Raw genomic sequence first — 27,260 nt, forward strand, 5'->3', positions numbered from 1 at the left:
TTACTGTCATTGTTTCTCTGTCTCCTGTTAGGGCTCTACATACATGGAATAGATTTCATGGGGCACATTTACCTCTGACATTTAAGGAAGAAGAAAAGAAGGGACAAAGTCCTAGACCATGTAAAGAGTTTGGGTATCTTTAAAAAATCCAGTTATGTTATGTCAATGGGTTTTTGTTTTAATCCCAGGTGTGGGATAAGAGGCTGCTTCAAAGCAGGTGATTATGATCTGTCTCATGCTCTAGTAGGGGCATAATTGTTGCTAGGTGGAAACAGTTTACATTTGGAATTCTGGGGACTGTGGAGAGGGGATAAATGCCAGAGAGGGACCTTGGCGATTCAAGAAGGCTGCTCCTCCTCCTCTTGTTGTAGTCTGCCAAATGGTTGTGAACAAAGAGACAAGAAGTTGGAGATATCCTGACATGAAGATTGGACTTGCCTCAAGGAACTCCAATGACTCTAATTAGCAGGAAGTAGTCTAAAGAGGTCTACACCCACTTTTTCCTCTAACTTTCCTCTTCTACCTAGTGTTGGGAGGTTGGAAGGAATTAGGGTAGAATAAGGCATGGAAGGGTGGTAGGTATAAGAACCCAATAAAATAGATTTAAAAATAGGGCCCACAGGTCTGCCTGAGGATAATACATACCATTGTGCCCAACTGAATTTTGATCCCAATGAGACACAGTTACCCAGTTCTGTTTATTTTAAGACTATCCTTCAACAGCCTCATCTTTTTTGTTTTGCTTTTTCCAGGAGAAATGAGAGGTTGAGAAGTTTTTGTAATTTCAGTTAACAGTTTGTTTGTGGTACTCAGACCCTCTAGGTACCACTAAGCCCCACTCTAGCTCAAGCCTTAGACAGTCTTGAAAGGAAAGGGTTATGGCTGTGTGAGGCCTACTGCTTCCCTGTGAGGGGTGGAAGTTGTGTGGATGTAAATGTCCTTAAGGCTATCCTAACATTCAAAATGCTGTGCTGTATTCTTTTTCAAAGGCATTTCCAATATTACCCATCCCAATTCAAGCTCTACTGACTAAAGTCTCCCACGGTGCCTGGTTCCATGATCTGAAGTCACAAGTGCCTCCTTACACCCAGTGATAAGAAGAAATTAAGCCAGGAATGGGGGCCCAAAGACTACAACAAGATGGTTCTGGAAGGACCTTGAATACTACCTTTGAGATGGGTTGGGCGATGCCCAGGGCCTGAGTGCAGGCTCCTGAATGTCCCACACAGAAACACTCAGTTCCCTGACTGGTTTTCATTTCCTGTACACAAACACATGATACAAAATGTTTATTTTAAACCTACACAATTTGGACCTTGTAGTGGTTAGGTTTTTTTAAGTTGACAGAAAAGCGACTTGGGAAGCAGGAACTCTCAGTTGAGGAATTGCCTCTATCAGACTGGCTGTAGGCAAGTCGCTGGGGGCACTTTCTTGATTAATGATTGATGTGGGAGGGCCCAGTCCATTGTCTGCAGTGCCAGCCCTGGGCAAAAGGTCCTGGGTTATATAATAAAATAAGCTGAAGCTGGGCAGTGATGGCACATGACTTTAATCCCAGCACTAGGGAAGCAGAGCCAAGTGAACTCTGAGTTTAAGGCCAGTCTGGTCTGTCTATAGAGGGATTCCAGGCCAGCCAGGACTACACAGAGAAATCCTGTCTCTAAAAAAACCAAACCAAACCAAAGCAAAACAAAACAGTAAGTGGAGTAAGCCAGTAACTGGTTTCTACATAGCTTCTGCTTGAGTTCCTGCCCTTGCTTTCTGTTATGATGGAGTCTAACTTCTAATATGTCTTAAACCCTGTTTCCCTAAATTGCTTTTGGTCATAGTTTTATCACAGCAACAAAACTGCGGCAGACTCTGAGCCACAGAACCTCTTAGGCGGATGTCAGAGTAGATGATGTACACACACACAGTCTCTTAGTTTCCCAGCCGGAGGGATTGTAGCTAACGTGACCACATCTGGAATCAACTAAATGCCAACCGTCTGAGCACATCCGGGGGAGACTTTCTTGATGAGATTATTTGAGATAGGAAAATACACTCTAAATCTGAGCTTCTCCTGGTGACACCTCACAGAAAAGGACAGGAAAGATGAGAGCTTTTGCTTTTTGTTTGTTTGTCTTCACACTTGCTGGCAAGTTCATCTGCTCTGTGGCTGAAGCCTTTCTGTCCTTCTCTGCACACCCCCTTCCCCACCCCGCCCTGCCCTCATAGCTCTGCTCCGGTCTGGTCTATCTGCCTGTCTACCTGTCCACTTGTCTGCCACTGCCCTTTCCCCAGGATCTCATTCTCCTCCCTTCCCTCTTTATATCAGACCTGTTGCATGGCATAATTTCTCAGAGGCACACATTAGCATGGACCCACCAGGCATCCCCTTACCGAGTTATATTTCACAGCAGTAAAATCCAGTGATTCCATCCAGAGGATACTGGGAAATCCCCTAGGAGCTGTGGAAACCAGGGGTTTCTGAATCAAACAAGAAAATGCTTCCTTATGTGTGTTCTCAAGGTCTCAGCCACCCCACCCCACCCCACCCAGCAAGAAAGATGAACTGTGACTCCGTTGTAAGGAGGAGCTTCTTGACATCTTGGGGTGAAACTGTGCGTCTGGTGATGTGCTCCTGTAAACAACCATTCCTGTTTCAACCCAGAGTCTGGCACCAGCTTGAGTGACTGTCAACACAGCCAGTACAAACGCAAGGGGACTGGCCGACAACAATAACAACAGAAAAATAGCCACGGGGATCTGCTGCTCTTGGGGTTTTGTTTTGTTTTCGATTAGAAGCAGGGACTGTATCCGCCTTCCAAGCTCAGCTCCTTCATTTCTTTCTGCCATGTCCCTGGAAGGTAAACACGAGTTGGGGGATAAGGCCTAGAGTCAGAACATTTGCCTAGCCATGTGAGAACTTGGGTGTAAATTAATATTTATACCAATAAGGACACGACACCAGAGATGTAAATTGAGGTAAAACCCTGCTAGCTCACCGAGATAACTTTATTTTCTTAACTATATACAAAGTATCTATTTACAAGCCCGATCCTACAACTAAACTACTAGCTCTTTAGAAGTCTCTATGTGTCATTCTACTGAGCTAGTCTGCCTTTCTCTTGAGTGCCTCCAAACCCAAGAGGGCCCCTTGGTTCTCTTTCCTAGAATACTGTGTAACCTGTGCCTTGCAGCTGCAGCTGCTTCTCTGTTTTCCTGCAAGTCCAAAGAGAAAATCCCTATCTGTTGTTAGGAGCTCCTTCTGTGAGACCCCGACTTAGAGCATTTCTCCCTAGAAGGTAAAGCCCCTGGTCATTCCCCAAGCTTGTTTCCCTGATCTCTAAAAATACAGCTAGAAAGAAGCTCTTTGTTCTCTATAGCCAGCAAAAAGCCTTTTGGTTTCTGAGCCTTACAGCCAGAGATGCGATAATTGTAATTTTACCAAGGACATCCAGGCAGAGAAGAACACTCCTCCCAACTCTTCCCAACTCCTCCCAACTCTCCTCCCAACTCCTCCCAATTCCTTAGCTAGCTGTTAAAAGCCCCCCTACTGTTGCAACTTGGAGTCCAACTTCCCTGCCCTGCACTGCAGAAGGACTTCGTCCTCAGCTAGCTGATAATAAAACCTCTTGCAGTTTGCATCAGGTGTGGTTTTCTCTCAAGTCATTGGGGTGCTGGGCAGCTCATCCCAGGACTTGAGCGGAGGCCCAACTTCGGGGGGTCTTACACTTTCACAAAGGCTCTTCCAAGCCAAAAACCAGAGCTCTATCAAAGGTCCTTTGCTTGTAAAAGAAGTCTTTAGCTCTGTCCCTACACCCTTGGCAGGCTGAATCATGCCACTGTTATTGTGGTGAGGCGGGTGCCCAGTCAGTAGGGCCTCACCATTTCACTTTTTTTTTTTTAATCAAAGAGTAGTTGTGTGTGTGTTTTTTTTAAAAATAAAAACAGAAACTCTAAGTACCGATATGTACATTGTACACATTTAAATGACTCACAAGAATGAAGTTTTGCTTTTCTTATATAGTAAGATCATACTATCAAAAGATGTTCAAGAATTCTGCCTCCAAACCACATACATGACTGCCATTTTAAACTGACCAAATTTCAAACCCTTTAACTTTTATGGTGGGCTAGGTCTAGGCCAAAGTCAGCTCTAGCTGACTTTGCCTCAGGTTATAGAGCAAAGACAACAAGACCTCTACCAAGCAATTTGCCTTAAAATAGGCAGGAACTCTCCATTCTTTATCATTCTACTCTATGGAGGCTCTTAGAGGCACACCGAACTGTATCTCTTCAGGACATAACTAGCTAAGGGCATCTGACAACCTCAGTATCTTTTTAAGCTTTTACATGTTGCTGACAATTAGGTTTTCTATGTACAATAATCAAAAATCCTGAAACACTTGAGTTCCATCACCAACACCTGTGGAAGGAACTTAGCGAATTAACTTCAAATGTAAACACATTCTCAGACACAGAGGACCGCAGAGCCAACATTAAGGGTTTGAATGGTGGCTGGTCCTGAGGTAAAGAAAGACATTTTAAAAATACACTGATCCTACACATGAAAGTTTCAATATTCTGAGAGAATGGTTAAGAAAGGAGACTCCAGGTAGTTGAAATAGATCAATTGGAAGAGGATAATGAACTATAGGTCACTGGTTGAATTCCAGAAATTCAACTGATAACTACGAATCGATAACTATGCCGATAAATTGATAACTATGATGACTTTAACATTTGCATCTCATACCCAAAAGTATATACTATATAACTATAGCTTTTACTGGTTTGCAAACCCAATCAAAGTTATGTATGCTTTCCCCACTACTTTGGTTGCATGTCCTACTAAGGCTTGTAAAGTCTTAAATAACATAGGGTAGGTTTTATTGAAAATATTAAACCTAGAATATTACTAGCTTTGAAGATTAAGAAGTCCAATGTGCTATACACTGTTACAATTCCAATTTATTTCTACTATGATGTTGTGTGTGTGTATAGAAAAGGTGTTTTTACCAGAAGAATTGTGAACCAATTCATAGAAAAGTAAGTATATAGTATAAGCATGGCGGGTTTGGCATTTGCAAAGAAGGTCTTTCAAACAGAGCATCTTGGCTTTGCACTTGGAGGGAAGCTCAGGGTGTGGATTCTCTTGCATTTAAATGTGTAATTTTCGACTTGTTCTGTGGATAGTTATAATACAGCACAGTCTCTTTCAGGATGTTTTCTGACAATGCATTTCTTCCAGCAGCTATTGCTTTTCATATTTCCATTGAACAAACGAGAAACAAAGCCTTCTGGGTGGGGAAAAGGAATATTTCGTTCACTTTGTGCCTCGGTTGAAGGAATTCTAGAAGATATTAAGAGAATCCAGAATTGGATTCTTCGCCAGGCGCAATAGGAGATGCTTGCGAATCAAAGTTAGCTTCCTGTGGTCATTTAGAGCTTTTCCTGTATTCAAGGTCCTGTGTTCAAAGTATCTTGACACTTGTAACAAAGCTGGAGAGATGAATTCATTTCTAGGGAATCATTAAAGAGAGTCTTTCAGGAGCAGGGGGTGTAGCTCAGTGGTAGAGCGCATGCTTTGCATGCATGAGGCCCCGGGTTCGATCCCCGGCACCTCCACTTCCCTTTTGTCCTGTGTCAAACCTTTGCAAGATACCTTGCCAGAATGCTTAAAACTGTTGGTGTTATTGAGGATATCTCGCCAGGGAACTGTCAACGGATACAGAAGATAGTTCCTACCTGCTTAGCTGTTTAAACCTCCTGTCAGCAGAAAGCTGTCTTTGCCTGCTCCCAAGACAGCAAGATCTCCTTCCATTTTTCCTCAGGTTTTAAGTTTATACCCATAGTCTATTTTCCCTGAACGGTACTACTTCTGCCGCTCTGTATAAAAACAGTTAGGACTATCTGTGGGAGTTTGCTCATTGTAGAGACACAGAGACACGGGATAGAATAGAACAGAAGAATCAACAGTCCTAGGAATTGCAGTTACATAATAGTAGATTATCTACCTATCAGGTAGATTGGTCCTGTGATACATTGTTTAGGAGAGTTTCAGCTATTATAATTGTATACACATTTATTAGAGTTGTTATGACTTTCTATACACATTTTAAAATCGTCTACTCTATATCTACAAAATATTTTGCTGGGATTAAAAAAAAATGGTTGTGGAGCTGGATGTCTGGCTCAATGATTAAAAACAAGTAAACAAACTAGTTGCTCTTTCAGAAACCCAGGTTGAAGGCCCAGCCTCTACACAGCAGCTCACAGCCTTGTATAATTCCAGTTCCAGTGGGTCCAATGCCCTCTTCTGGCCTCTGTGGGTACCAGGAACATACATCCACGCAGGCAAAACACCCATGCACATCACACACGCACACACACACACAGACACACACACACACAGACACACACACACACACACACACACACACACACACACACTGCTGTTAGACAGAATGCTGGGCATTGAGCAGTCTATCGTTGACACACACACCGGCCTCTTGTCGGACTTTAATAAGATTTTTATTAACTCTGCTTATGAAGTTAACTTGCAAACTATGGACGTAGTGAGTCTATATATTGTCATACTGACATTCAAATGTGAACGATTGTACCTGTGGCTGCTGCGTCCACCCCTTCCCTGCCCATCTTCCCTGCACATCTTCCTCAGGTGCTGATAGGTGCTGTACCACTGAACTACAGCCCCCAGCCCCTATCAAAAGTCTTGGGCTTGCTTTTCCTTTCAGAAATGTCATAGAATTGAGTCCTCAATGTGTTATACTTAGCTCTATTTTCAGTTCATTTTCTATCTTCCCACTTGTATCTACATTTCTCAGAAAAGTCACAAGTTCCTTTTTTAAAAAAAAATCTTGGCATTCCTTTTTGGAGTCTTTTCGACAGCTTCTTGGGTACTCCTGTTAGAAGGGAGAATACGAAGTTCCACTGAGGATGCTGTATTGGGGTCTGTCCTGGAGGGGTGCTGGGATCTGCTGCCTTGTAGGAGGCAACCATGAGGAGATTTTGAGGTCTTTCATACAGAACATCTCTCTGTGTCTAGGACGAACAATTAAAAAATTAAGAAACAGAAATTCAAGAGTCTAAACATTAGATGCCCAACCTTAAACAAAAAATGTAAACTACAACATAGAACAATGAGAAGATCTGCAAGTGGGGGTGTAGCTCAGTGGTAGAGCGCGTGCTTAGCATGCACGAGGCCCTGGGTTCGATCCCCAGCACCTCCATTCTAGCAAATTTCTTCTCATAAGATCATACTGCTATTGGCAGGGTGCTAGATTTTTTTTTCCCTCGAGTCCGTGTTTCTCCCATTCACAGTAATGTAAACTGTTCGCTATTTATTCATTTCTTCTATGGCTCCTCGGGGTTTCTACAACAGGACTGCTTCTCCTCAAGGAAACGACTGGGAGGCCATGTGCTGAAAGGCAACTGCCAGCTGAAGATTTCATGAAAGCATCGAAGCAGGAAGCATGCCACCCCAGAACTTGCATTCCCTTGTGCACTCATTTCTCATTATTAAGACACCGGGAAGAAAAGGGCCAGAAGAGGAGAGAAAGGCTTTTGTCAAATTCCTATGGACTTTATCCCCTCGCAGGGCCCCCTGCTTTGCGACAATGAGCAGAAGAAAATCCCTCCCTCCTGTCCCCAACTTTGCTTTCCCCACCCACACCACACAGAATCTCGATGCGTTTACAAAGTTAACCTAACCACTTGGCCCCGCACCCTGAGCCCGACCTTCCTTCCACCTGTCCCCTCCATGTCTCCTTCACCTGTAACCCACAGCGCGAACGAACAGGACTTCCGGACACAACCTTGATTCGGTGTACCAGTCTTTCCTCTGAGACACCAGTGTTTAAGGTGCCTTCCCAAGGAAAGATGTTTCCCATGTCAATTTTTCCCCCCGCCATAGGAAGAGGGGCTAGTCTTCTCAGCGCTTGTGGCAGTAACTTTGAAATGAAAGGAAATATAAAAGACTCATGGGGCCATGTGAGGAAACCCGAAGTTTTAGAAATAGCAAGAAACATCCATTCTTTATACTTCTGTGCCAGCTGCGGTTGTAGAATCTGTTCGGGGGATTGGGGGCTAGGGGTGAGGAGGTTATTGCAAACGTTTAAGTCACTTTGCAGTCCGCAGGGTCCGAAATGCCACCTTCATATTTCTGTGTGGGTCTCAGAAGCAACTCAGAAGCGCACGCCACAACTGGCGGTGGTGGTGGTGGTGGTGGTGGTGGTGGTGGTGGTGGTGTTTCTTCTGCATCTGGTCTGCTCACTGTCGCAGGGCAGGAGGGCGTGGAACAGGGTAAAGTCTAAAGGAATTCTATAAAAGTCTTTTTCTTGTCTTTCTGCCTTTTTCTTCTCGGTGTCTTAATAATAATCAGACATGAGCACACAGAGGAACATGACTTCTAGTTGTCCTGCTTCCTGCTTACAAGGTAACCCAGAGCGAAGGTTGCTCCACCACAACCCCTTTTGGCATGATTGTGTACAGAGACTGGTTCGGCATGAAGTAAAACTGGTGTTTGTTTTTCTCAGTTTATAGAGTAGAGCAAGTCTTAAGTGAGTGTGTAAGAAGCAAATGAGGTCCCGAGGTCCCGATCCTACTTGGATTGTTTGACCCTGGGAGGGCATGCGGAGGACCAAGGCTTCAACTCCACAGGAGTGGCAAAGATTCCCCCTTATAGGTAAGGCTTAGGAGCATGGCAAAGCCTTCCCTAGTCCTAGTGCAAATGTTGACAGTGTGCAGATACAGGTGTTACGACTGACCACAATGTGTGCAAAATTTAGCAGATGCAGTTTCCTTCTCCAGGATGTTTACAGCCAGAGACTCATTACCTACAGTCTAGTAGCTAACTCTTCCCCCTGTGCTGTATGTAATAAACTCATTGAGGTTCCTGGTTGTTGAGAAGTAGGCGAGTTCGACCAAAGCAAGCCCAGCCTAGGGGATCCCCGTTTTTCTGTCCACGTGTCTGTGTGTCTTTACTTCCTTGATCAGGTTGAGTCCCAGCCACTCAGGAATTGATATCTCAACTCATCTGTGTCTAAGTTCCCCAAGACATCTTTTCTGGTTCTGTTCTTTTGCACTGGTCGCTTAGCAGTTCTGAAGGACTGAAAGCCAGAAGCTGTGGTGTGTGTGTGGGACATTGGTGTGACTGTATGGAATTCTGCAGCTCAACAAAAACTGGGGATTACCAGGAGCTCCACTGGACTTGGCATTGTCTATGCTGAGGCCTCAAGATTCCAAGCATTCAGTTATTCTCTTTTCTTGGACAGATTGTCCACAGTATTGGTTCTCTGGGACTTACTATGGGTTGCTTTTGGAATCTTAACCCTCATAGATATTAACAGCTTAGAAGATACAGCAGAGTGATTGCCCCACACCAAAATGGGGAAACTGTATAGGGACCTCTCCCTGAGGCAGGCAGACCTCTATGAGTTCAAGACCAGGCTGGCTTAAAAAAAAAAAAAATGCTGTCACAACTTGGCAGAATGCAAGATAAGCCAAGGGAATTCCAAGGGAATTCTCTCTGCTTTAAATTCTCTATGATCCTTCCAGGAAATGAGACTAGAGGAAAATGAAAGCCCATTCTCTTTGTCCTTGCTCCCAAATTTAATTAGCAGAATGATCACAAACTGACCTCTGTCAAGAGTATACAGAGGAGGCCCAGCAGAGAGCTCTATGGCTTTGTAGACTAAAGCTCTGTCTAGAGATTAAGTCTTTGTGATGGTTTGTAGATGTTTGGCCCAGGGAGTGGCACTATTAGGAGGTGTGGCCCTGTTGGAGTAGGTGTGTCACTGTGGGCATGGTGCTAAAGATCCTTATCCTAGCTGCCTGGAAGTCAGTGTTCTGCTAGCAGCCTTCAGATGAAGATGTAGAGCTCTCAGCTCTGCCTGCACCATGCCTGCCTGGATGCTGCCATATTCCCACGTTGATGCTAAGGGACTGAACCTCTGAACCTGTAAGCCAGCCCCGATTACATGTTGTCCTTATAAGAGTTGCCTTGGTCATGGTGTCTTTTCACAGCAGTAAAACCCTAACTAAGACAGTCCTGGAGGAAACATAAAATTGATTCCTACTCTATTCTGATCTTTTAGGAATTATAGTACACTGTCGGTTTCTCCAAACTCAGGAAATTGGATAGCATTTTAGAACTTTGACTTCTTCAATACTGTACTAATGTATTAGTTTGAGTTATTATTGTTATGATGAAACATCATGTCCAAAACAAATTTGGGAGGAAAGGATGTTGTCTTCCCTTAAAGGTTTCTTCATAAAAAGTTTTCAGAGGTGAAATTGTTTTTCAAAGTTTCTTCAACTTCAGAAATTTGTTTTAGTTTTAAACTTTATTAAATTAAGTTAAAATTTTATAATTAAACATCTTCTTCCTTCTGGTGCTGGTTTCATATAGGCTTCAAAGTGTCCTGTCATAAGCTATATGCACAGCCCGCCATTGTCTAAAAACAAAATTACACTTTTCATTACTGGGGTGATGAACCCATACTTACCAATGTATGTCCCCGAAACCCAGAAGATGACCTTGCCAAAACCATCTCTTATAGACAAACTCTGAGACATGTACAGCAGGTACTTCAGAGAATAAAACCATATAATTGTTGAATTGTTTATAAAGTGCCTTCAAAGAAAGAAAAATTATGTAAGAAAGTCACAGACAACAGCAAAGCAGATAGAGTTGCACTGATGAAGGCCAGTCAGCACCAAGGTAGTAACTGTTCTGTCATGGAATAGTTCTTATGTTCCTGTATATGACTGCCAACCTCCACAGAGCACCAAGTCTCTTTCCTATGATGTTAATGGAAGTTATTTTAATTTAACTAGATTTTAAAAACTAATCAAAACTGTTTCTGATGCTGAGGGTTCAATATAGGACTTTGCACATGTTAGAAAAGCACTGACCACTGGGATATAACCCCAGACCTCCAGTTTTTTGAGACGGGATCTCACTAAGTTTCTCAGACTGGTCTTGAAATTACTTTATAGCCTGAGTAGGTCTTGAGTTTGCAGTCCTCCTGTCAGAGCCTCCAGAGTGGCTGGCTGGGTTTATAGTCCCGTATCAACAAGCCTGGCTAGTTAAAGTTTCACTAATAGCTTAGTATGTTGAACCTAAGGTTTTCCTGGTGAAAGTAGGAAAAAAAATTAAAGACATGCAATTCTGATTTTTCTTAATCCACATTCACAAGAGTGGTGTGGAGGGGCAGGATTTGAGGAATTATTTTGGACCTAAAATTTGGATCTTAGAAATTATGGAGCTAGATCACTGCTTTCAGTCCAAAGCTGAGATCACCTGGAATTCCTATACATGATCAGATTTGACAACATTTATGCTCTGGCGACATCCCCCCCTTCCAACCCCCACTTTGGAATGTGAAAACCATAACATTCCTTCAAAGACGTCATTTTCTCATTCTCTCATCCTGAATATGCTGGGATTCCACCCCCTTGTTTGCTTGAGACAGTTACCTGTAACTCAGGTTTGCTTTCAAGTAAGCTGTGTAGCAGAGGGTGGATGGATAGCCTTGAATTCTCCAGTCGCCTACCCCCACCTCTCACATGTTACAGCCTAACATGTGCACCCCAGGCATGTGCACCCCATCCCTTCCAACAGCTTTTGTAATTGATTTCTACTGTCAGAGTGAGCACAGGATTGAAGGGGGAGGAGACAGGACGGCTCTTCACGCCTCAGCCTATAGCTGTATAGTGTTAAGATGGGCTGTGCGGCGCGTCCCTTTATTATCCTGGGAATTGAACCCAGGACCTCACTCACCCTGACTGAGATCCTGGGCTCTCGTGTTTTCTCTGTCTCTGTCTCTGTCTCTGTCTCTGTCTCTGTCTCTGTCTCTGTCTCTGTCTCTGTCTCTCCCTCTCCCTCTCCCTCTCCCTCTCCCTCTCCCTCTCCCTCTCCCTCTCTCTCTCTCTCTCTCCCCCCCCCGCCTGTCTTTCCTTCCTTCCTCCCTCCTTTCTTTCTTTCTTTCTTTCTTTCTTTCTTTCTTTCTTTCTTTCTTCCTTCCTTCCTTCCTTCCTTCCTTCCTTCCTTTCTTTCTTTCTTTCTTTCCTTCCTTCTTTCTTTCCATCTTTCCTTCTTTCCTTCTTTCTTTTCTATTCTCTAGGAAACTGTGAACTGATGGTGGAGGGCACAGGCCCCACAGGTGCTGATGCACACAGACTTACGGCCTCCAGGAACTAGAGTGAAATAAATGCATTCAAAGGCTGTCAAGTGATGGATTTGCTTGGCATATCAGCAAGGAAAAATACGGTTCAAGACAATTTAAAGATGGGAACCTTGGACGTTTTATTGAGTTATGTGGAGAAAGAAAAGCAACACGGAGTCCAAGATCACTTGACTCCCTGGGTGCTTAACCTGCAATATACCCCTGAGCTATACAGTCAGCTTGATGCTATTTAGCAGCAAACGTGATTGGCTTCATTTCTGGTTATTCTCAGGCCAAACAGGAAGGATCTGGATTCCCGATTTCCAAAAAATCCAGACTCGATCTTTTTTCCACCTGCAAGCAGCCATTGGTTCTGAATGCTATCTTAGAAGGGCTGGTTCTTCCTCCCACTCAAGCAGTCCGTGCCAAGGTCTGCTCCTGTGATTCTTTGAGATATTCCCCACCCCCAACCCCCCACACCCCAGGAAAAATAACAGAATGTGCTCTGTTACCATTGTTTTTCTTTCAGTTCCCTTTAATTCCACTTACAAGACTGTCAGCAAGACAAAAGATAAGAGCTCAACAACACAGAGTTTATCCACCGTTGTGTAGCAAACTACTGAAAATTGAGCGACTAAAAACAAACACACTTGTTTCATTTGCTCACAGCAATCTGAGTTTAAATTTGGGGCATGGCCACACTGAGCATTTTCTCTGTAGCTGGATTAGGCGTCACTCGTGGGGTTGAAGCCCAGGGCTGCCCTGTGTTTACTATGCCTCTTATTACTCTGTCTTGGGTTTGCCTCCGTTGATGGTCACCTACCATTGAGACTAGCTTTGAGGATGCTACTCACTCAAGAGCCAAATCACACTTGGAGAACAAACTGCCGATGTTAAAAAAATAATTAAACACTGGAAACTTCTTTTACTCAGAAATAAGAGACTGAGAGGGGAAGGGCTGGGAACCTTCGAAGGCTCTCCTACTTGAGTTTCTGAGAGGATCTGAGGCAGTCTTGGGCCTGGAGCTAAATTCAGTGAAGGGGTGAGGGGGTGGGAGGTAAGGTGTGGGGAGGGGAGGAGAACCTGAGAAAGAACTCAAGTTTTGTTTGAGTGACTTCCACTTTGCTCTGGTCACGCTGGGCCGGCACACACGCTGCTGGCCCCAATCGTATTAAATCAACATTCATAGTATTTCTCTACAAGTTTCTTGGCATTTCACTAAAATCCACGTGCACGGTCCACAGACCCTTTCTGAGTTTGAGGCACTCATTTTTGTTCTTTAGAGAAAATCACGACTAAAAAAATTAGGGTAATGATGAGTGAGAAAACTCCAGTGGAAGAGCTGGTTTTGAAAAAAATTAACAATGATCTCCCTCCTCCAATAAAAATAATAATAATAATACAAAAAAAAAAAACCACCTGGATGCACACACAGACCTGTCTTTACTTCTTTCTGGCAGAGTTGGGTTAAGCCCATGCTTTCAAAGCAGTTAGTTTTCTTTGCAAAGGTTTGGTTGATAATGGTAACAGATACAGTAGGGTACTATTGTGGGACTACTTAGTAACAAAACAACTGTCAAAACCTCAGCTCTTAAGGGTTACCAAGTCTCCTAAAGGCCCTGCTGGGATTTGAACCCAGGATCTCCTGTTTACTAGACAGGCGCTTTAACCAGCTAAGCCACAGAGCCCTTACAAAGAAAGGTGGTTTCCTCTTAGAAGAGAGCATAGGTAGGCAGTGTTTCAGGGAAATGAGTCTGAAAATTAAATGATTACTGTTCCTCGTGTACAGATGACCCGATAACGGTGACAGCTCAGGTTCCTTGGAGATGCTATGTGGTATTTTTCCTCTCCAGTTGCTGTGGGCCCTTGAACAGTAGCGGCTGAGAGCCGCTTCACTCTTTCCCACAGTCACATTCGGTTACTTTTCCTTACCAATGCATGTACAATCAAAACAATAGACGTGGGCTTTGATTGTCAAGCTCATTACCAAATTAAAAATGTCTTAAGTGCTGAGCCTAGAGCTGAACTGTCAGTATTTCAAAAATAAAAGAGCAAAGGAAGGAAGAAAAGAAGAGAGGGTGAAGGAGGAAAAGAAAGAATTACCGAGTTATTAAATCATTACAAAATCAAATTGTAGCTTTCCTAGGTGAAGATTTGAACATCAACAGACTACATTACACCAACGGTACCGGAGACTGTTGTACTAATCATTCGAAATTCCCATATTACAGAGGAATAATCTCACACTAGTAAAAGTCCAATTCACCAAGCCTCAGGATTGAGCCTAGAACCTTCTTCAGGTCCTTCATGCTTTCCCAGCAGAGTCACCACAGTCACGTAAAGAAGAGTTTTTCTTTTATTTCTTGTCAGTTTTCTTTTCCCTTCTCAACCCTTTTGTCGTTCTCGGATGCTTGAGATTTGAAAAGTGTTGTTAGTTGTCCAGTGCACCCAGCTTCCCCATTCAGAAGGATCTGGACTCTGTTCTACAGTACGGATTAGAGCCCTCCCTGGCAGTGTGGAGGAAAAGGCTGTGGGGAGAAACAGACAGACAGGAGTCCCAGACACCTTTCTGATTACCCACATCCTAGAAGGCACCGCTCAGAAATTTAAAGAAAAATTCTTGAGGCGCACTTTTCTTCTCTTTTTATTTGTTTTTCGAGACAGGGTTTCTCTGTAGCTCTTTAGACCAGAGCTGGCCTCGAACTCAGAGATCCGCCTGCCTAGGCCTCCCAAGTGCTGGGATCAAAGGCGTGCGCCACCACGCCCAGTGAGCTACATTCTTTTATTAATCTAGTTCTTTAGTTACTCAGAATCTTCAAAGATCTTCAGGTTCCCTGGTAATACAGCTTTGCTGAAAGATTATATATATAAACATTGCCAGCCTGACTACATGCCACCAAATCTCAAACTCACACACACACACACACAAACCAAAGAAATAAAAGTGACTTTTTTTTTTTTTTTTTTTTTTTTTTTTTTTACACATCACAACCAGATCTCTCCAAAAGACTTTTGTCCTAGAACTTACACCTTAGATAGACCAGGATGGCTTCAAACTCGCAATCCCTCTTTCCCTGATGTTTAATTAGTGCAGGATGCTATCAAGGTTATTTTGAAGTTCAGTCAGAATCAACGACAGTTCAAAGTGACTGGAGAGCCAAGTGCATGAAACATCTCATGGCACAACTAGAGATGCAGATGTTTCCTAAGAAACAATAGCTCATGAAAGCATGAAGCAAAATCTACTAACACATAATGGCGGTGAGTATAAAATTATGAGAGGGACAGAAAAGCTTTTCTTGAATGAGGTTAAGAACTTATGAAAATGTAAGCAGAAGGTAGTTTGTGGAGATTCTGGAGTGTATCATGTTACTGAATACCTATCATCAGCAGTGACTCAATCCTACAGTAGCAAACCAAGCAACTGCCATTTCCCCTTGCCAGATATTAGAACTTGAGAGTCCTTTATCTTTTTCTCAAACCTTGTTTTACGCTCAGTTTTCTAAAATATTTCTTCATTTAGGTGATACCCAGAAACAATTTTGCTTCATAAACTGAATTGTATGATCAAAATTGTGTTGGTCCATCGAAGTTCTCGTTGGGACCCCAAGTTTAGACTGCTAGTAGGGGTCATCCAGAAGGACAAATCAAGAACCCCAAGTAAGTGTAGATGTATGGCTACTCCCTCCTCTGAGCTTCCACAAAGGCTTCGCATAGACCATCCTTCCCATCCTTCCTCTTTCACCTGCTCCTTGTCTTCCCTTTCCAACTTTTCTCCCTCTCTCCCTCCCCTTCCCACTTCTCAACCACTCACAGGAAGGACAGATGGAAGGAGAAAGGTCTTCATAAGATTGAAGACACATACACTGATAAATTCTATTAAGCCATTTTGAAATTTATGTGTGAATATATGTTTAAAATTTGTGCATTTCAAGTAATCATATTGCACACGGAAAATACATAGAATCCGCCAAGTTAAACAAAACACTATACCTCGTGAAAAAAGTCCAAGTTTATAGAAATAAGCAAAGTAGCTTCTTAAATCTCAAAGAGGTTAACAAATATGCTGCGAAAGATTGCCAATATGTAAGTAAGCTAAGAACTGCAGGAATCCGAGCTCATGGTCTTCAGCCTAAAAGATGGATTTGTGGGTGGAAGAGATGGTGCTGACCCCAGGGTCTTAGCATGCTCAGCCTGCCTCTCCTGAGCTACACTAGCAACATCAAACCTTGCTTCATAAATACCCCAGCGAGGTTTTTCTATCGCTGAGTTTTCAGAACCTAAAATGTACTGGCTACATAGAGCCTTTGACACAACTTGGTTCTTTCTGAACCTGCTGGACTATGTTCTACCTTGAAGCCAAACCAGGAAACGGTTAACAAGGCTAAGGCAGTATTCTAAGTGCTACACTCTTAGCCCCTAAGTCAGCTCCTAAGATGATGCCTGAAGGGCACTCCCATTGGCCCACCTGACCACATCCCAAGATACAGCAACTTGATACCACTGTATAGATTTGCTCCTTGGAAACGTATTTATGTCTTATGCATTAAAATTTAAAAATAGGTTTAACACAGAGAAAGGGAAAGCATTTATAAAATGTGAATATCAGCAGGAAAATAAAAAGCCCTCAAAAATATAACACTATCAAAATACATTGTATACGTGTATAAAGTTCAAAACATCATTGATATATTTTTAAAAATATGACACAATAGAAACAAGAGGGTGATTTCTAGTGAAAATTATGTGCCGCACTTTGACACGATCCCTTTAGATACCATGAAATGGCACTTGGATCCTGCGTTCTATTTAGTACATAATTTTAGTTGTGTGTGTGTGTGTGTGTGTGTGTGTGTGTGTGTGTGTGCGTTTGAATGAAGTCAATGTTGCAAACCTCGAGAGAAGGATTACACAAAATTTCAACAAAGACAAAGGACATCTTTGTCCTAGGTTTGCTTACTAAAATAGTTCATAAACTATTGTATATTGATTTCTTAGTATGGAGATCTCTAAAAGAAAACCAGTGTTCTGGGAAAATTTGTTGTTTTAAGGGGAACTGGGACAGGGAAAATACAATATAAACCCAGAGCATCATTCCATGCCAGAGTGTAAGGAAGTGAGTAGAAACTAATGGGATGCTTAAAGGTCATAGGGCTTTCTATAGGCTTTAGAAACATCAAGAATGAAACCAGTTATTGAACGATAAAGGACAATGATCTATAGAATATAAGAACACCCGAGTCTGCATTGGTATGAAAGAGAGAGGAAAAGAAAAAGGAAGGGAAGGGCAAGTTTTTCATAGGATCATATGCCAATGCACCGCGTAGAAAGAATGCAACAATGGATTCAAAGTTCCTTTTTGTAGTGAGGGACATTGGGCCAAGGGAGGGCCTCATGAATGTTCCGTAAGCACTCTACCACTGAGCTATCTCCTCAGCGTCAGGCAAAATTTATCAATCGATTATAAAGCTATAGATAAAACCCTGAATCTAAAAAGACATATGTAATTTCAAAGAATTTGCCCATAGGTTTCTGGTGAAAGTTGAAGCTTGGCTGTGAAGGAACGGAGGAGTCTATGCAACTCAGAACCTATGCGGTATAGACTTCCAGGCCTCTACCCAGCACACATGGCAGAGTGCAAACCGTCAGAGACAGTGGAGTTTAACACAATGGAGTAATTCAAGGCAGCTCGGAGTTTGTTTTATGTTGTGACAGGATCTCTTTCTGTGGTCCAGATTGGTCTGGAAATCAATATGTGGTCCAGACTCCTCCAAACTCAGCAATCCTGTTGCTCCAGCCTCCGGAGGTACCTTCACCATCATGCTTTGAATATTTGGGATATCCTATTTATCAAGCATGACAGAACAGTATTTTTTCCCCAGCCTGCGGAAATTGTCTTAGAGTGTCTTAATTTTTTTTTTTTTTACAGGCTCCGTTTTACTTTTAATGAAGTTCGATGTATTAATTAATGACCGCTTTCCTGGATCGTGTCTTTGATGCCCACTCTATGCTGCAGACTTTCTGAACCGAGAAACAGAACCTTTGTTTTTGTCTGCGGCTGCGACCGCTGAGCTGAGGTGGCGTTTAGTGATGTTCTTACCTGTCGGAGATTCTAGCTGTACGGATCCAGGGTGAAGGTGCTGCAGCCAGGGCCCTTTGAGGAGGCGCAGAAAGAACCTTCTAGGTCCCCTACCCGGTGAAGATGAAGTCTGCGGGTCCCCGCTTTACAGTCAGGTGGGCTTAGATAACCCTTGCCAATGTGAACAAAGACCAGGATGGGTGTTAACGTTTTCATCTTACAACATTTTCATTGGCATTGGATTTAATCAGACTTTAGTTTGGGGTCTTGGAGTTGAAGAAAATGTTCCAGAATAGGGGGGTGGGAAATCCTTCGGTTCCCTCAATCTGCCTGTGCCTGGAATGCGACTTGGTCACCAGAAGAATCGGTAGTGTGGAGAAAGCTTCTCAAACTGTCTTTTCTTCCGGCGATCCTGAGCTTTGTTGAGGGTCCCGGGAGGAGCTGCTTCGGTGCAGCTGAAACCTGTCTTAGATAGTGCCTTCCCAAAAAACGGAACCGTTATGAAGAGCACGCTGGATGTTTTAAAAGATAGGAATTGTGTGTGGCTTTTACACCACGGAGGGGGATGTAGCTCAGTGGTAGAGCGCATGCTTCGCATGTATGAGGCCCCGGGTTCGATCCCCGGCATCTCCAAGACTTTTTCTCAAAAAGTTATTTATTTATTTTTTGTTCTTTTAAATTCCTTTCTTATGATAATTTCTTTAAGCATTTTATATTCGTATGTTTGTTTCGTTTCTATTTGACTATTCAAACACTGCAGCCTTCCTAGAGACAGCTCGAAGGTGGTTGTTGGACAAAAAAAAATCATCCTGTGAGAGGATTCAGAAGGAAGGATGCACAGGCTCACCAAGGGATACGCTTATTAAAAAGAAAATGACTCTAACTTATTTTTTGGGAAATTGTGGGGCTACGGGAGGTACTAATAGCATCCATTGCTAACATTCATTGAGAATAGGACTTCAGGGGTCTCCTGAATAGTCTCTCACACACTGGAGGCACTTAACAGTTACCATTTGAGTTCTTTCCCTGCCTTTGGTTTTATTACCTGCTTTTGTGCAGGACAGCTGATCATCCTCACTGTGGGAGGTCTAGAGAAAAGATGGTGCTGGATGTCAAGGCCCAGCTTCCCAGAGGCTAAGGTAAAAAGATCAAAAGTTAATATCATATCATGTCTGCCTGAGCAACTTAGAATAAAACTTTAAAGGCTGGGGATTTTGTCCTATCTGGTGGGAGGCTGTAGATTCAAGCCCCAGTAATACCACTGTAACAACAAAACACAGCTGTAGAACACCTTGATGCGAACTCCTAAAAGACCTTTCCAGAAACTGAACCACCAACCAAAGAATATACAAGGACATAGGCCCCTCTGCCCTGCAACATACGCAGCAGGCTTGGAGCCTGGTCTTCAAGCAGGTCCCCCAACAACTGGAGCTGTCCACTCCACCCGGACTCTGTTGCCTGCCTGTGGACCCTGTCCCTCTAACTGAGCTGTCTTGGCTGGCCTCAGTGGAAGAGTTTGTGCCTAGTCCTGCAGTGACATGAGGTGTGAGGATGGACTGGTACCCAGGGGCGACCTCACCTTACTCACAGATGAAGGGGAAAGAAAAGGGGATGTGTGAGCAGGAGATTGGGAGGAGCTGCGATCGATCGAGATGTAAACTGAATAAACAGTTAATGGAGGAAAACAAAGACTGAGAGTCCTGAGAACCCAGTTAAGTCTGGATTCTGGACAGTGAGTCACTCCTTCTCAGGTTCCTGAGGTCTGCATTGTAACTGTCGGAGAATCAGATTGAAACTCAAGCAGGGAGATGGAGTTCTGAAGCATAGGCGCGTAGAACCTCAAGGTTCCTTTTCTACGGAACGTTTTGCACATCAGTACACCAGGAGTATATCTTCTACTTTAATTTATTTTTATTCTTTTCTTTAAATTGTAGAAGTATGCTTTGAGACTTGTCTAAAATCACTGATTACATTGGAAATCAGCCTGGGCAAGGGGAGTGTAAGCATGGCTTTTGAAGTTCATACCAAGTATCTGCTTTTCCTCCTATTTACTTCATTCATTGTGCCTGATTTTTTGTTGTTGTTTTTTTTTGTTGTTGTTGTTGTTGTTCTAAGGTACAGAACATTTCTGTATAGTGATATTTTCTAAGCAGTCATTCTGAGTGTTCATGTAATTTTTTTTATTTGATATGTCAAACTAACTTGCTTTTATTTCTCATACTAGTTAGGGACTTGTAGATTTTGAAGGAAAGGTATATATCTAGTCTAAATTAACTCACTTTTATTTCAGGATAACAAAGAACAAGTTACAAAATAGTTCTTGGAAAGGAAAGGTATTGGTTTTGCTGGGTTAAGAGGCATAGCTTACCTGCATGACTGACCTCTTGTTCATCTCTGTGTATGGGGAACATGACTACCTAAGCAAAACTAAGTTTGTAAGACTAATAATGAAAATCGAGACATTAGTTATATGAAATCCAAGCTCCCATCCACCCTTCCCAACATCCTGAAACACTGACCTCTGGACTGTGTTTTCAAGTTTAAACCAACCACGCCCTTTCTCCCAATGACTCTCTCGCCATGTGGCTTGTTTTCTCGCATTCACAGATGTGCTGTTTCTGGGTTTTTATGTAACCAGTTCCTTATCCATCTGATTTCACTTCAGCAGGGAATGGAGGAGGAGGCACACCGTACAACCTCAGCATCTAGGAAACTGGTGCAGGAGGATCACTGTGATTTTAAGCCCAGCTTGGTCTATAAAGCTACAGAGTGAGAGCGTTTCTCAAATAACAAACAAATAAGCAACATCAAAAACAACCAACCAACCAACCAATAACAATCCAGGCGCTGGGGAGAAGGCTCAGTGGCCAGCAAGGTGCTTGAGCAGGAGCTGAGCTTGAATTCCATCATATGCATAGTAAAGCCAGACGCTACCACTGACTGGCTAACTAACCGAAAGGACAAGCTGCAGGTTCCTTCGTGAGAGACATCTCAAAAACTCAGGTGAGCAAATCAGGACTGCAGAGGCACCCAGCCACCCAGCTTTCTGCAGTGAGCGACTACCAGGTTCTTCCCCTCTCAGGTTCAGATAGCTACATAAGCCAGCCCCCAAATCCTCCCTGTAACGTGTAAAAAAAATAATAAAATAAGGGCCAGTGAGATGACTTAGCCTGTAAAGGTGCCGACCACCGATCCCAATGACCTGAGTTGGCTTTCCAGGACCCATGCTGTGGAAAGCAAGAACCAACTTTTGCAAATTGTCCCCTGACACAGACTAAATAAATAAATAAATAAACAAACAAATAAAGTTCAAAAATAAGACAGAGTTATAGAGAATGACCTCTGTCCTCCACATACTTATGACTAGGTAGGTACACCTGTGTACACATGGGCACATATGTATAAACACCACACACACATGCATACACAGACAGACAGACAGACAGACAGACAGACATGCACTACTTAACATAAACAGCCCTTCTCTCTCCTTTGCTCTTTCAGTTCAGTGGAGACTTTCAAGGAACTAAAACTATCTTGAGAACCTGATGACACAACTTACTGATCAGGCTAACTTAGTGATGCTTGGTCACAGCTTTCAGGAAAAGCTGCTCAGAAGAAGGAGGACCATCCTCCAAAACACATCCATCCAAAGTTCCACCTCTTGATAGAATTTACTATTTGTACTATTATTCTCAGTGCATTTAATATCCTGCCTTTTGCAGTCCATATAGGGACTCTGGGGAGCATTGTGAACTGTCAGGTGAGTGTGGTCAGGCAGCCTGGGCACCACTTGGTGCTACTTAGGAATTTGGGTTACCTTGTACTCCCCAAATCTGTATAGAGTGTGCAATCCCTTCAGAGGACCTTTTGAGTCTTGCTTTTAAGATTTTTAAGATTAAGAGGGAAAGTTGCAATTGTAGCTAACAGTACTGTATTTTACATTGAAAACATTGAATGCAGAAATCAAGTTAAATGTTCTTTACACACACAGGTGCACACACAAATGCATAAACAAATGAACACACAGTTGCACACACAGGTGAAACCAGAAAGAAGCTTTTGGAGATGATGAGTGTGTTAGCTTCCTTGACCATGAGGATGGTTCCAGTGGTGCACACACACGCCCAAACTCGTCAATTTGCATACATTGTATAGTTTCAGCTAAGAACCGGATTTGTTTTGTTTTGTCTTTAGAGCTACTGAGCATGGAGAGAAGGCTGGGTGGTCAAGAGCACTGGCTGTTCTTCCGGAGGATGGAGGGTTTGATTCATAACACCATATGGCAGCTCACGACCCTCAGTAACTGCGATTCCAGGAAACAGATAACCTCTTCCATCCTCTGCTGGACCCGTGTGTCATACATTCTCATCTGTCTGTCTGCCTGTCTGTCTGTCTGTCTGTCTGTCTGTCTGTCTGTCTCATTCTATATGCATGTGCATGCGTGCTTTATCATGGCTTCTTTTCAGAGAATACAATTTCATTACTGTTATCTCCTTCCCACCCTTTCCCCAGTGCCCCTTTCCCGTGCTTTCTAGGCCTGGCGAGAACTTGTGGCAATTCTGTTCCCTTCGTCTTCCAAGCACTGTGTTACAGGTGTTGTGCTGTGCCATACCACAGCAGAACTCTAAAACACAAGGACAGAGACACATTTCTTTAGGGAAGAGAGGGGGAAGAAGGGGAAGGGAAAGGAGGAAGGAGAGGGGCGAGAGGGGAAGGGGGAAAGGGGAGTGGGGAGAGGGGAGGAGGAGAGAGGGAGGGGGAGAGGCAGAGCCAGCTTTGCATGTGGTTTCACATAGATCACGTTCCTTGATATCCAACAGAATATTTAGAATAGAATATGCTAAAATGATGGTCGTGGATCTTTCCTCGGTTTTTCTTTTTTTAATCTCGAAATATTAAGGTCTTTTGTAACAGGGGCTTTTGTTTGTTTGTTTTTGAGACAGGGTTTCTCTGTGTAGCCCTGGCTGTCCTGGAGCTCACTCAGAAAACCAGACTGGTCTCGAACTCAGAAATCCGCCTGCCTCTGCCTCCCAAGTGCTGGGATTAAAGGCATTTTGTATCACAGGCTTTGCCTTAAATTTATGGCAATCGTCCCGGTTTTGCCCCCAATGCTAGGATTACAAGTGAGAGACACCACAGGTAGCCTAGGATATGTGATGACTGCCCCAGGCATGATCTTCCTAGTGAAACAGTTACCTACAAAAGGAAACAGAAAAGAGTGGTTAATTTAGACCAGTCACTTTAAGTCTACTCTAACACTGAAATTAAGCCCTCTTGACAAGGAAAAATAGGAGAAGAGCAGCAGGAGCATCCTCTTCCTTCTGAATCCTTAGTTCTGTCTCAGTTTCCCTGGTGTTCCCATTCTCCTGGTCTGCTGAAAGGTCTCTGTGTATATGAGGAATTTCCTGAACTCTCCAGGCAGGTATAAGATTCGGCTTCCTGAGTGGAACTTTCCAAAAGTGGAAGGGCCACTATGTGTACAGTAGGTAAACCCCAGAGAAAAGGAGCCGAGTCGGCGAGGAAGCGCACTCCTGACTGCATCCCTGTCTCCTCTCAAGAGTCACTGAAGAGTCTGAGATTTCGTGTTCTGTGGGTTTCATTGGCTTCCTTTGGATAAAGCCTGGAGCGGCGAGGATCGGAGGAAGGGGAATCTAACATCTTGATTCTTAAAACGTTTTCCGTAGCTGAGACAGGGGAGCTGGGTTTTATTGTAGAATCCTGTCCTCCAATGCTCCTATTTTTCATTGTCTTTCGTAGCTCGGGAACAGAATGCAGAGACGGTATGGCAACAGCAAATGAGTGCTTTCTTCCTCTGCGCAATTAATCTTGGCAAACGGTTCCTCATCTTTCCTGGAAGGATCTCTCCTTGGTCCTGTAGAAAGAAAAGAGGATCCCGCACACTTTTAAACTGAGGTCTCCAACCCTAGACTCTTTATATATCCCTTATTGTCTATGATGAAAGTGCAGGTTGGTCAGAATACCCTTCTTACAAGACCGCTCTTTTTTTTTTTTTTTTTAAATTAAAAAAAAATTTTTTTTGACGAATAAAAGTACCAAGTCTAGGAATTTTATAAAGATGAGTAGGAAACACTAGATTTCAAGTGGTGGGGATGTAGCTCAGTGGTAGAGCGCATGCTTAGCATGCATGAGGTCCTGGGTTCGATCCCCAGCATCTCCAGGCTTTTGATGTGGGGAAGGAAGGTGCGTTCATTTTTAAGAATTCCAACCCTCTCTTTAGTCTGCTTTGTTAAGCGACTTAGCGGTTCCTACTAATTTGTTACTGCTGTTCGCAAACGCACGGGCTTAGTTAACCGGCTGTATTAGGCGCTATACTTGCGCCACGCTCGGGGACGCTCTTGTGGCGCCAGTGTGGGCTCAGGGAAGATGCATAGCTGCACCTCTGAATGCGGAAGGGTGGTGTTCTGACTCTTCCCGCTCCTTCACACTGAAAAACCCACCACTTTATAAAAGATGGTGACTGATTTTGTAGCACTACTGTAAGGGGCTTTGTCTAGTGGGCTGTTCGTCTAGGAGATATTCCTCCTTTGAACTTTTGGTTATACTTGCAACTTAAGACACTGATATTAACAAGTCAAAGGATTTTAGAAAAGTTTTCTTTATTCCGTCTGCTACCCCACCTCACCCCGTCCCCAGCCAAGCCCAGAGTAAGCCTCACTGGCATTCTTCTTGGTTACAGATGAATCAAGAGCTTTTAAACCTGGAGGTGGAGGGCTGGTGGAGTATTACCAGGCTAGGTTATGGATTAATCAAGTTCTTGAAGAGAACAATAGAAGCCTACTCTTCCTTCCGTCTGACTACAGCATTTTTGAGCAATCAGTTATAATAGGGTTTTGTGCTGAAGCGACTTGGCCCTAAGGAAGGAGGACATTAAGGTGTGAGTCTTAGGCTGCTGAGCTTGCTAATCCTTCTGGTTAAATCACCCTGTGCTGCCAACTACTGACCAATATTACACGTCTGAGAGATGTAACCGTAAGCTACTAACTTCTAAGAACACTTTAAATAGTTAATTCAAAAATAACCACGGTGTTTATCAGCTTCTCGGGCCACAAACTAAGAATCCAGAGACCTTTTCCTCGTTAGTGCCTGTCATTTCCGTTGGGCTACAGCATTCTTCTACAGTCTAACCAGTACTGGCCAGATACAAGGCTTCTTTCTACTCATCAGTTTTAGGGTTTGGGATTTTTGTTTTTGTTTTTGCTATTGGTGTTGTTTGTTTTATTTGTGGAAAGGCAGGGGATCAAATCTTGTGCATGCTGTGAAATCACCCCATCTCTGAACTCTTTGCTATATCCCCAGGCCTCTTTTTACTTTTTATTTTGAAGCAAATTTACTCGGGCTAGCCTCCAACTTTGGGTCGCCTCCGAGTGTCTGGGATGACAACTCTGGCCACCATTCCTGGTTTGGTAACTAGCTGTGGTTGTGGTTACTCCTTACCCACCTTTCACTCCACGCTCTGCCTTCCTTTGATGTCACTTGGAGGCCATCAGCAGAGTGTGACTGTGACGGCCAATCATGGTTGTCAGCTTGACTGAATATATCTCAACTGAAACACAAACTGTTGGGTACTGCTGGGAGGGATTTTCTTAACCAGATTATCAGAAGCATGAAGACCCATGTCAAATCTGGGTGGCACCTTCTGGTGGCACCCCAGATAAAAGGACTCTGAAGATGGAAACTCTGCTTTTTGCTTGCTTGCCTTCACACTCTCTGGCAAGTCTATCTATCCTGTTGCTGAGCTATTCCTTTGCTGGTATTGGAACCGACTTCTTTGGGATTCCAATGTAGGCTAAAGAGCAACTGTTCCTTAGATATCTTCCAGGACTCCAGCACCAGATTGGGACTGCCAAGGCACCCAGCACTTGGGACAGAGGCAGGCAAATCTCTGTGAATTTAAGGTCATTGTGGTTTATAGTCAGAGTTATACACTGAGACTAAGTCTTCAAAACAAACAAAATTAAAAATTCATTCACTACTGTTGTTCCAACATATAGGCATTTCTCTGGACACCTACTCTCATATCTAGAGTTTGCGATCATATTTCTTAATAAATCCTCCTTCTTCATGAAGGAGTCTAGATCCCAGTTTCACCTTAGCGGTAGTATTAAAGGGGGACACCTATATGGGCAGCATCAAGAAGTTTTCCTGCAAGTTTCTTCCATTCTTAGCCTGGCTGAGACACCATTGGCCACTAAAATAGTTACAGACATACAAGCAATCCCTAGAAATATTTTAAAATCAAAGACAGGGAGGTGATCTCCTTTTTTTTTTTTCTTCCTCTGCTTGAGGCCATAGTCGTTATGAATGGTTGTGAGCCACCATGTGGTTGCTGGGATTTGAATTCATGACCTGCAGAAGAGGAGTCAGTTCTCTCAAACACTTAGCCATCTCACCAGCTCCTCTTTCCTCTCCTCTTCTTCCTCTTCCTCTTTCTTCTGTAGTAAAACATCATGTGGAGAAGAAGTTTCAGAGGCAGCAGGAGTGGAGATGAAGTCTGAGATGAAACCCTTTGCTGCTCTGGGACACCCTGAGTTTTTTCAGCAACCTCCACTCAGGTGAAGCCTGAATGGCCATGGACTCTAACCTTCTGAGACTATAAGTTCCAAATAAACTTTCTTCTGTAAGTTGCCTTGGTCATGGATGTCTTGGCATAGCAACAGAGAGTAGCTACGAGAGGCTCCCAGCTAGTCTGCTTTAGAAAGGCACATGATGCTATTTGGTCTTCAGCTGCATCAGATCTCCTTCACCACTGGACCCTTGTTCTTCTGGAGTAGAATTAGGTACAGAAGGCCAATTAGTAGGTATGGATTTGTTGTTTATTTGGGGATTTACTTAAAGCACTGCTTGCACTGTGTATTTGTCAAGCGTGACTTCACTTGCTACCTAGACCAGAACGACCTGGAGAAATAGCCAACAGTGGGCTGACTGCCACATATACATCTGTACAATGTTGCTTGCTTGCCCACCTTACCTTGTGGTTTTAG

At 43.4% G+C, this 27,260-nt stretch overlaps 1 long non-coding RNA gene and 5 other non-coding genes across 7 annotated transcripts in view; 4 read left to right on the top strand and 2 right to left on the bottom strand.

Annotated features, from left to right (window-relative positions):
* The window catches only part of Gm32525, a 31,613-nt gene extending 12,818 nt beyond the window's left edge, over positions 1 to 18,795 (bottom strand). For both annotated transcript variants that reach the window (XR_003950579.1, XR_382114.2), the window contains exon 1: positions 18,277 to 18,795. This is a non-coding gene — a long non-coding RNA (predicted gene, 32525). The remainder of the gene's footprint in view (positions 1 to 18,276) is intronic.
* Positions 5,542 to 5,613, top strand: n-TAtgc11. The gene has a single exon. It is a non-coding gene; the product is annotated as a tRNA-Ala (tRNA).
* On the top strand, positions 7,167 to 7,238 carry n-TAagc18. Its single transcript has one exon. It is a non-coding gene; the product is annotated as a tRNA-Ala (tRNA).
* On the bottom strand, positions 13,791 to 13,864 carry n-TTagt3. Its single transcript has one exon. It is a non-coding gene; the product is annotated as a tRNA-Thr (tRNA).
* Positions 18,796 to 18,816: 21 nt separating the features above from the next.
* On the top strand, positions 18,817 to 18,888 carry n-TAcgc9. Its single transcript has one exon. It is a non-coding gene; the product is annotated as a tRNA-Ala (tRNA).
* A 5,476-nt stretch (positions 18,889 to 24,364) lies between these two features.
* n-TAagc19 lies at positions 24,365 to 24,436 on the top strand. The gene has a single exon. It is a non-coding gene; the product is annotated as a tRNA-Ala (tRNA).
* The last annotated feature ends 2,824 nt before the right edge of the window (positions 24,437 to 27,260 follow it).

The sequence above is a fragment of the Mus musculus genome, chromosome 13 (genome assembly GCF_000001635.26).
Source record: "Mus musculus strain C57BL/6J chromosome 13, GRCm38.p6 C57BL/6J".
Lineage (NCBI taxonomy): Eukaryota > Metazoa > Chordata > Mammalia > Rodentia > Muridae > Mus > Mus musculus.